Genomic DNA, 8372 nt, shown 5'->3' with positions numbered 1-8372 from the left:
TACTTGGCATTTCATCATCAGCATGAGTACTGCTGGATTTGTGATACTGCTCCTCTGACAACGTCAGACGGATTTAGGCAGAGCAGCCCTCGCACGCTCATGCTGAAACCTGGTCAGTCCTGAAACAGCATGTTAAAACAAGAGCTTACAGTTCGATGCACGGCTGAGAATTCGGAGACTGATTCAGATACCTTGCAAGTGGATACCCATGAGAATAAAAGAGCTGAACTGAAAGAGATTAAGCGGCTCTTTGTATGTTCTCCCCTGTGAAGTCCAAGGAACTGAGAGCTTCATTGTTTTGTAACCACTTAAAAATTGAAGGGGGAAAACAATTGCTTCAGCATGGTCTTCTTGAATATGGTTTTATTAAATGTGCTCTTCCAGGAATCTAGGCATTCAGGCAAAAATAAGAAATCTTCAATACACAGATTTCACAACAGAGCATTGTCCACCATGGAACATAAATGTTCCCAAACCCAGTTCCCTGTCGGCAAGTAGCTTTCCCACCCTGTTTCAAATGCAGTCCCCATACATCAGCAGCTGACTTACTTTCTGCACTGTTTTTTTTTTTTTATAATTATTTACCTCGGGCCTCTAGGCCCTTTCGCTCTATACAGCCATTTACACCTCCCTCCCTGGGTGGGATAAAGGCCACTGTCAACAGAGAATAAGTTTCAGCATCCTGTTTTTCTGCAGGGCTGCTCTCTGCTAACACAAAGCCTTTGGACAGACACTGCCAATTTGACGCAAATGGGACTACTAAAGGTTTCTTTTCTATAGTTCACCTGCCTGCTGAAGAATAGTTCTCTGTATGACTGCAGAGCCAGGTCTCTTCCAGGAGCTTTATATTTGCTGCATTGGAAGCATTCAGAGGTAACTTAAAGGATTGATCTAGTCCGAAAACAGAACTGGGAGGCAGGAGCTCCTGAATTCAAAAGGCATTATTGCAGTAGTTTTGCTGCACAGCCTGAGGCTACAGGTTGAGCTCTTACCTCATTTTCCCCATCTGTGATACAGCTCATAGGATGGTTTGGTGATTAATTTATGCTGATGAAGTTAATTACTTGGTAAGAATTTAATAATTTGATAAGAATCTCTACATATCCCAGAAAACGTGACAAAAAGGAAAGCAAAATAGCCAGCCCTAAAACTGTTAATTAACAAACCAAGACAAGATGTTGAAATTCAGGATAGAAACCTCATCAGAGATATTATGGCCAGTTCAGCCAGTGCAACTTGACATTCCTCTGATTTCAGAGGCAGCTTGACAGAAATGTAAAGTTAGAGGATGGTATGTTCCTGAAACCTCAGTTTTGCCCTATCAGTTTTGGAAGATCAGTGTGGTGTGCTAAGGCAGTCAGTGAAAAAGCTCAGGGGGTTGTATGTTGTTATTCAGTGGTTCCTGCAGGTATATACAAGGAAGCAATTGGAAAGGATTATGCAATGAAATTAATTTATTAAGATTTCCTGTGTCCTGCAGAACAATCCGTGACTCATGAGCGATTTGGACAGCACTGAGATGTACATCATATCAAAGGAATTCTGCAGGGCCAGCTCTCTTGGCAGGCTTGTTGTGATCTATATCTCCAGTGTAACTTTGGTTATAGTGTGACCAACCAGTATAATTAAATTACCAGTGTCACTGTCCTCAGCAAAATTGCCCCTTAGCTTGTATAGCTCCCTCTGTTGGACTAACTATCCAAGCTCTCTTTGCCCTGCAGAATGGGTACTCCATCTATCCCGCTTTTTGATGAGTTAATAATTTGAATTATCTTGCTGTTTTTATGGTATTTTGTCTGCACCAGGTTAGTTCAGATAATGTTGCTGAAGACTTTTACTTTGCACTTTAATAGAATTTAACTGCACTGATGTTTGAGGCTGCCATGAAATCTCTCAAATTCAATGTAGTTTTTCCAAAACATTTGAAGTCAGCTACTCTATAATCTTCTTGTTATAGTCCCTCTTAGTCCCCACTTAGTCCCTCTTGAACACAATGCAAATAGGTAGAAACGAAGGGTGGTGGTTTCATATTTTCATGGCTTACTTGTGAAACATCTGAAATGCCCAGAGACGTCATGTCTGTCAGTGCCCTGCACTTTTTGGTTGCTATTCATGTAACCTAGTGAGGCAGAAGAGCAGAGATAAGGGAAAGAACAGAGGAAGATTTGTCTCTGCAGTTTATTCTCCAGGGTTTTGTTCAGTCCAGTTTTAAATGGCTCTGGCTACTGAAGTGATTCAAGCTATGACATTTTGGCAGGGTGTGAAACAAAATCTGGCAGAGGCGCTATGAGTGAAGGACTGTTTTTGTTCTCTCTGAAATGTGTAGCAAATCTCTCACTGGCTTCAGTCAGAACAGGATCAGGTCCTCCGAGTCATTCAGTTTGAATAAGCTCGACAAAACCAGCAAAAGAATCTAGTTTTGTTGTACCATTACACTGTCACAATCTCTTTCAGGTTCCCCCTCCTCTGTTTACAGTGTCCTCCCATGCAACTAAGACTTTCTGTGTAGAAAAATTGAACTGCTTTTGTTAGGTTTTGAGTAATAAATAGGCCTGGATTAGTAGTCCCTGTCTGATGTCTCATTCAGACTGTCTCTTGCATTACCTAGCTTTGTTTTTAAGCCCTGATACTGGAAACAGAAACTCTCCAGACACATACTTTACAAAATCAATAAAGAGAGGAAAAGCTAATTGATTTTTAAATTATTTTTATTATTATTTTCTTTATAAGATAGCTCATTAAACTTGGGGAGTTCCTAATGAAAGGTAAATTTACTGCAGCTTTGTTTTTCCAGAGTCGTCTCCCCTTGATGTTACAGCTTTCTTTTTTATTTCTCCCCACTCATAGGTAAAAGGAAATTTTAAAAAATAACATAGTTCTGAAAAATTTGGATTAATTTCACTTTCAGAAGAGTTATTCTGGTTTTCTTACTGTTTTTGCAGGAGTTGTTGAGCTCAAGTTACGAGTAAATCCATTTCTACTGTGTTATTCCACAGGCTCACAGAGGAGGATTTATCACAGATCTACAGTAAAACACAATAAAAAATGGAAAATTGATTCTGAGTGTCTGTTATAAAACCTTTTCAACTCTGTAGGCCGAATCCTGGGAGGAAAACCTGTCGCAGATGTGTCTGTTGGGAAACCTGTTCTAGGCAGCAAATTTACATTTTAAGCAATGTTGAGTTATTTTTTTCTGAATTCTTTGTATTGAAGAAAGAAGCTTAGAGTCGTGGTTCGGGGACAGTCCAGAGAACCTGGTTGTTCACACCTGAAGCCAGGACAGTCACTCAAACAGTTTTAAGAAGTCTCTGCCACGCAATGGTCCAGGCCAAGACCACTTATTTGTACTGGTGGCTGAACAAGAGCCAGCAACCACAGACAGTTCTGTGATTTCTGCAGGTATTTTGCAAGTCAGGAGACAGGCTCTCATGTGCTTGAGATGTTTGTCTGCTGTTACTTATGCTACTTTCTACACTTCCTTCACTGTCAGCAATTCTTTCATGCTCCAAAGGCCCAAGTGAATAAGCAGTATTTACAACCTCTCCCTTCCCCCACACCTCTCAGCGGTTCCCCTCTCGCTCTCCCTGGGTGCCTCATTCTTTGTCTGCAGCTGCCTGTATTCTGTAAAGTGGAGCTCCTGTCATGATTCTTCACTGTGAGAGTACTGAGGCACTGGAACAGTTGCCCAGAGAAGCTGTGGATGCCCCATCCCTGGAAGTGTTCAAGGCCAGGTTGGATGGGGCTTTGAGCAACCTGGTCTAGTGGAAGGTGTTCCTGCCCATGGCAGGGGCGTTGGAATGAGATGATCTTTAAGGTCCCTTCCTTTCTAGGGTTCTATGATTTCCAGTTGAGACGGAACACAAAGGAGTGTCTAGATCATATTTGTATCCTCACCTTAGGTTGGCTGGTGGGATCAGGGAAGGAAGGGACTTTCAAAAGTGAAGTGAATGATTAAATAAGGTGGGGGGTGAAAGGAAGGGAAAAGGAGAGGAACTAGGACTAGATGTTTCAAGAAACAGCTGGAGAACAATAGGGGCAGGGATGGATAGGGGCTTTTTGGATTTCAGGCAGAGGGAAGTTCTGATGCAGGGAAGTATAGCTACGACTGCAGTTGGAGATGTAAAGAGGAAATTTTGAGTCTGGTTCCTTTTCTGTTATGGCACTCATTTCCACACATTCTTGCACAATGTAGGATTAACATATATAATGGTCAGCCCCTGGAATTTGCATAGCTCCAGTGACTGACCCAATGTGATTGAAACTAATACCCCCAACCGCAAAAAGAGCTTATGACATTTCAGTTTGTTTTTTACCTAAGTTTACCAGTGGCTGGTCATATTTTTTTGAAAAACAAACTATTTGGATCATTGAGAAAACATACAAAATCTAAGCCAAAAGCAGGATCCTGCAGAGCTCTAAAGAAAATCACCTCATGTTTTTAAGCTTGAATTAGCAGCATGCCTCAAAACTCAGATATACATGTTTAAATTCAGCTGTTAGCTAATGAATCAAAGACTGACCTCACTGTTAAGCCATTGCCCATCTGTATTTTATGACTTCCAGAGATACACAAGGCTTCCACAATCAAATAGTCATTTGTGACTTCCCTAGTATTCCCCCGACTTGCTGACTGCTCACCAAAGCACTGAACGCTCTTAGCTGTCTCTGTGCAATTTCCTGGCTAAAGGAGATCTGGAATGTAAAAGTGTATTCATCACCAGAGGTTTTGCAAGATTCCAGGACTTCAGCGAAGCGGTAAGAGATGATTTAAAATTGGAATGGCACGAAGGTTCCTCTAAGTTTTCAGTCAACTATAGGGTAACTTAACCAACAAGAATGTAACCCTTAAGAACCTGAATTATTTGGGATTTTAGCATCAAAAAAAATGTACCAGGTTGTAATAACTGTTATAACTGTACCAGACAGATCCTGGCCCTTTACTGTGAGCCTCTCAGTACAGAAATGGAGGACTAAGTGGCAAGTGGGAACACGTACAGTATGACGCTCTAACCATTTAACCGCAGTGAAACAACTGCATATAGCCAAATACTGAGAAATGGCAGCACATAAGCTGGATTTTTGACTTCAGTGCTAAGATCAAACAAGAGTAACCCAGAGCCAGCCTTGCTAAAATGGTGACCCTGGTTTCTACTCCCAATATTTGAACTCATACTAGGCAGAGAAATTCTTAGCAAACCTTTCTCCAGGACGTTAGGGGGTGCATGTCCATGTTAAATACACATCAGATGTGTATTTACAATGTGCTACTTGTATACCTTTTGGAACTGATTTTAACTTCTGTTGTGATGGATATTACACACTATCTAACATCAGGATATGTCAGATGGGAACCAGATGCCGCTCTTCGCTAGTCAGGTGTTCTGGTCCTTTTGTTATTTTTTACTTTGCTTTTCTGGCACTAAAACACCCTAAAACTTACCGAGGAAATGAAAGATCATTGCTGACGTGCTTTTGTGTGTTTGTTTAGGAAAAACATTGGTGCATCACAGATTTGTGTCCAGAAACACGTTCCTCACTGCTTTAGTCTGCTGTATTATCTGGACAAAATGAAAAGGAGATAGCTGTGATTTGAAAGTGTTTTACATATACTTTGCAGAGCTGTACAAGCTTACATGATATGTAGGGCAGTGATGAATCACAGTGTGTCTTCTTCATCACTTCACACCGCTATAACAACATTACTTTGCTGGATTGACTTCTGATTTACTGGGTGAGAAACCCCCAGGCAGTAGTATGCTGACCCACCATCACCTTCAGTTTTGCTTGCTGGTGCTTGCTGTTTTCTGCATCTTTGCAGTGAGATCTTTGGCTGAGGAACTTTGTACTTGTGTACTGCATAACTGTAGGACTCCTTTTTTCTTTCTGTCTTTTTCCTTTCCCAACTACTAAGACCTAGAGATTTGTAATTAGATTTCAAGTCATTAATGAATTCTAGTTTCTTCCTCATAGGCTGCAGCCAATTTGTCTCTATTTCCTAGAGCAGACTAAAGGAGTGGAGGGGTTATTGCAGATGACTACGTTGGTACATCCTAACAAGTTACTGTCCCTCAGCTAAGTTTTAGCATCTGTGATTACACATGTTCTTGTGTTCCCCCTGCACCGTGTCAGCCAAGATATTTGGGGATTTGATCTGGCTGAAAAACGCCCAGGAAAAATCTTGGGTGAACCAGTTCCTTGATCCCTTCCCTTACATAGCTGCACAAATAGCTGTGCTAGCACAGTGCAGGGAATAGCTCAGGAAGAGAGACGCACAGCAGAGTAAGAACTATTGATACTGGTACTGCTGACAAAGAAGAAATCATCACACTATGCCCTACGGCAGCGGTACTGCTCGTTCTGCTGTGTGTCTGAAGGGGAGCAAAATATAGTTCTTTCGTGATCACTGTAAAACTGATTGTTCAACAGAGTTGGTCTTTGAGGCTGGGGCCTGGTGCCAGGCTTCTTCCCACAGAACACAGGAAACCCTTTTGAGGTGTAAGAAATCCCCTTTTTTGCCCTTACTAGAAAAGAGCCATTTGACTTTAACCTGAGCACAAGGCAGGATGGACCCTTTCCCTGAAAACCCCCTGAACACTTTGCTCTGAGTGCTTAGAAATGCAAATAAAATGATTTACATTTCACTCATTCCTTTCTCAAGTACCAAATTCTGGTTTGCAGTGGTAGCTTTATATCCCATTCTTGTGCTGTTCATTGACATCCTCCTCCTTTTGTTTTAGAACTCCCTCTGAAATATCCAGTAATAGTTTCAGACAAAGGAATCTCAAAGTTTGGGTAAATTCCGAAAACTGTAAGTATTGTAATCCCAGAATATCCCTTCAGGATATCTCTTTGGGATTCCACATTACTGCAGAGTAGGATAATCGCAAAATGTTAAGAACACAGTTCTGAAAGTTTTGGTGAGATCCCATGACAGTAAATATACAAAGGTTTCAAAAATTTTGAACTGAGTTAACCTGTGTATTGATTGTCTTTCCTCATTTTCAAGTGGCTTTAAATCACCTATAATGGAAGTCCTGGTTATTTCATGCTGCTTTAAGTAACTTTATACATATACAGCTAGAGCAGGGGCTCTTAGAGTCACAGAATCCAGAATGGGTAAGGTTGGAAGGGACCACAGTGGGTTACCTGGTCCAACCTCCCTATTCAAGTAGAGTCGTCCTCAAGCAAGTTGCACAGAATGGCATCAGGATGGTTCTTGAATATCTCCAGTGAGGAAGACTCCGCAACTTCTCTGGGCAATCTGTTACAGTGTGTGGTCACCCGCACAGTAAAGAAGTTCTTCATTATATTCAGGTGGAACTTTCTGTGGATCATTTTCTGCCTGTTTCCTCTTGTCTTACTACTTGGCCCACTGAGAAGAGTCTGGCTCCATACTCATGACACTCTCCCTACAGATACTTATAGACACTGATGAGGTCCCCTCTCAGTCATCTCCTCAAGGCTGAAGCTCCTGCAGCCTTTCCTCCTAAGAGAAATGCTCCAGTCCCTTAATCATCTTTGTAGTTCCCAGTGGACCCACTACAGGAGCTCCATGTGTCTCTTGTACTGAGGAGTGCAAAACTGGACACAGTACTCCAGATGCAGCATCACTAAGGCTGAGTAGAGTGCAGTACACCAGCTATGTATGGACCACACCTTAGGTCAACCACTGCAATTACCTTACTTGACCATTCTCCATGAGGTTGAATGGATGTATTCGGCAAAATAACTTGCCAAACAAGGCGTGTTTTGGAGTATTCTCTTGCCTGGCTTCACAAATTATTTTTTAAAATTATTAGGCTGTATCCATATTTCTGAAAAGGCTTTGGGATTTCAAGTGTGGTACAAAAGGAAGTTACTCTTCAGGTCTCAGTTCAGGGCTGCAGAGTAACTGTTGGGTTTTAACTCCAGCTTTGATGGTGCCCCTTTATGGATCTGACATTCAAGCTGAGCTGCCTGGTTTTTGCCTCAGTTCCCTGCCAGCAGCAATCCTGTAAGATCCCATGTAACTGTGGGATTCTTGATATAGGCTGGTTCTGTGGCTGTCTTTGAAGTGACTGATATACTACCCTAAGCTGACATAAACACCTTTATGTTGCAACCAGAGGACAGATTACGGCCAGACGGTGCTTGGGGGAGCTCATGCCTGTGTACGTGAATTTGAATCCAATTTTAAAAGTACCCAACAGAGGGAAGTGATTCCAAGTGTGCAATTCCACAGCAGGTTCAGCTGATTGAAATCAGCTCTGTGGCAGTCCCAGACTCGCATTCTCACTCCCTCCATTTGTCCCAGACTCGCATTCTCACTCCCTCCATTTGTTTACTTTTGCGATGTTAATTTTCTGCTGGTTTAGCTCCCGAACAAACTTATC

At 41.9% G+C, this 8372-nt stretch overlaps 1 long non-coding RNA gene across 1 annotated transcript; it reads right to left on the bottom strand.

Moving 5' to 3' along the window:
* Positions 1–2718: 2718 nt before the first annotated feature.
* LOC114065468 lies at positions 2719–7211 on the bottom strand. Its single transcript, XR_003572977.1, has 3 exons — positions 6636–7211; positions 5441–5558; positions 2719–3023 (listed from the first exon to the last, which is right to left on the bottom strand). It is a non-coding gene; the product is annotated as an uncharacterized LOC114065468 (long non-coding RNA).
* Positions 7212–8372: the final 1161 nt, after the last annotated feature.

This window comes from Empidonax traillii, unplaced genomic scaffold, assembly GCF_003031625.1.
Source record: "Empidonax traillii isolate 1590-97213 ecotype Southwest subspecies unplaced genomic scaffold, ASM303162v1 scaffold665:size397641, whole genome shotgun sequence".
Lineage (NCBI taxonomy): Eukaryota > Metazoa > Chordata > Aves > Passeriformes > Tyrannidae > Empidonax > Empidonax traillii.
The sequence above is the reverse complement of the archived record's forward strand: the minus strand, read 5'-3'. Positions and strand labels throughout refer to the sequence as shown.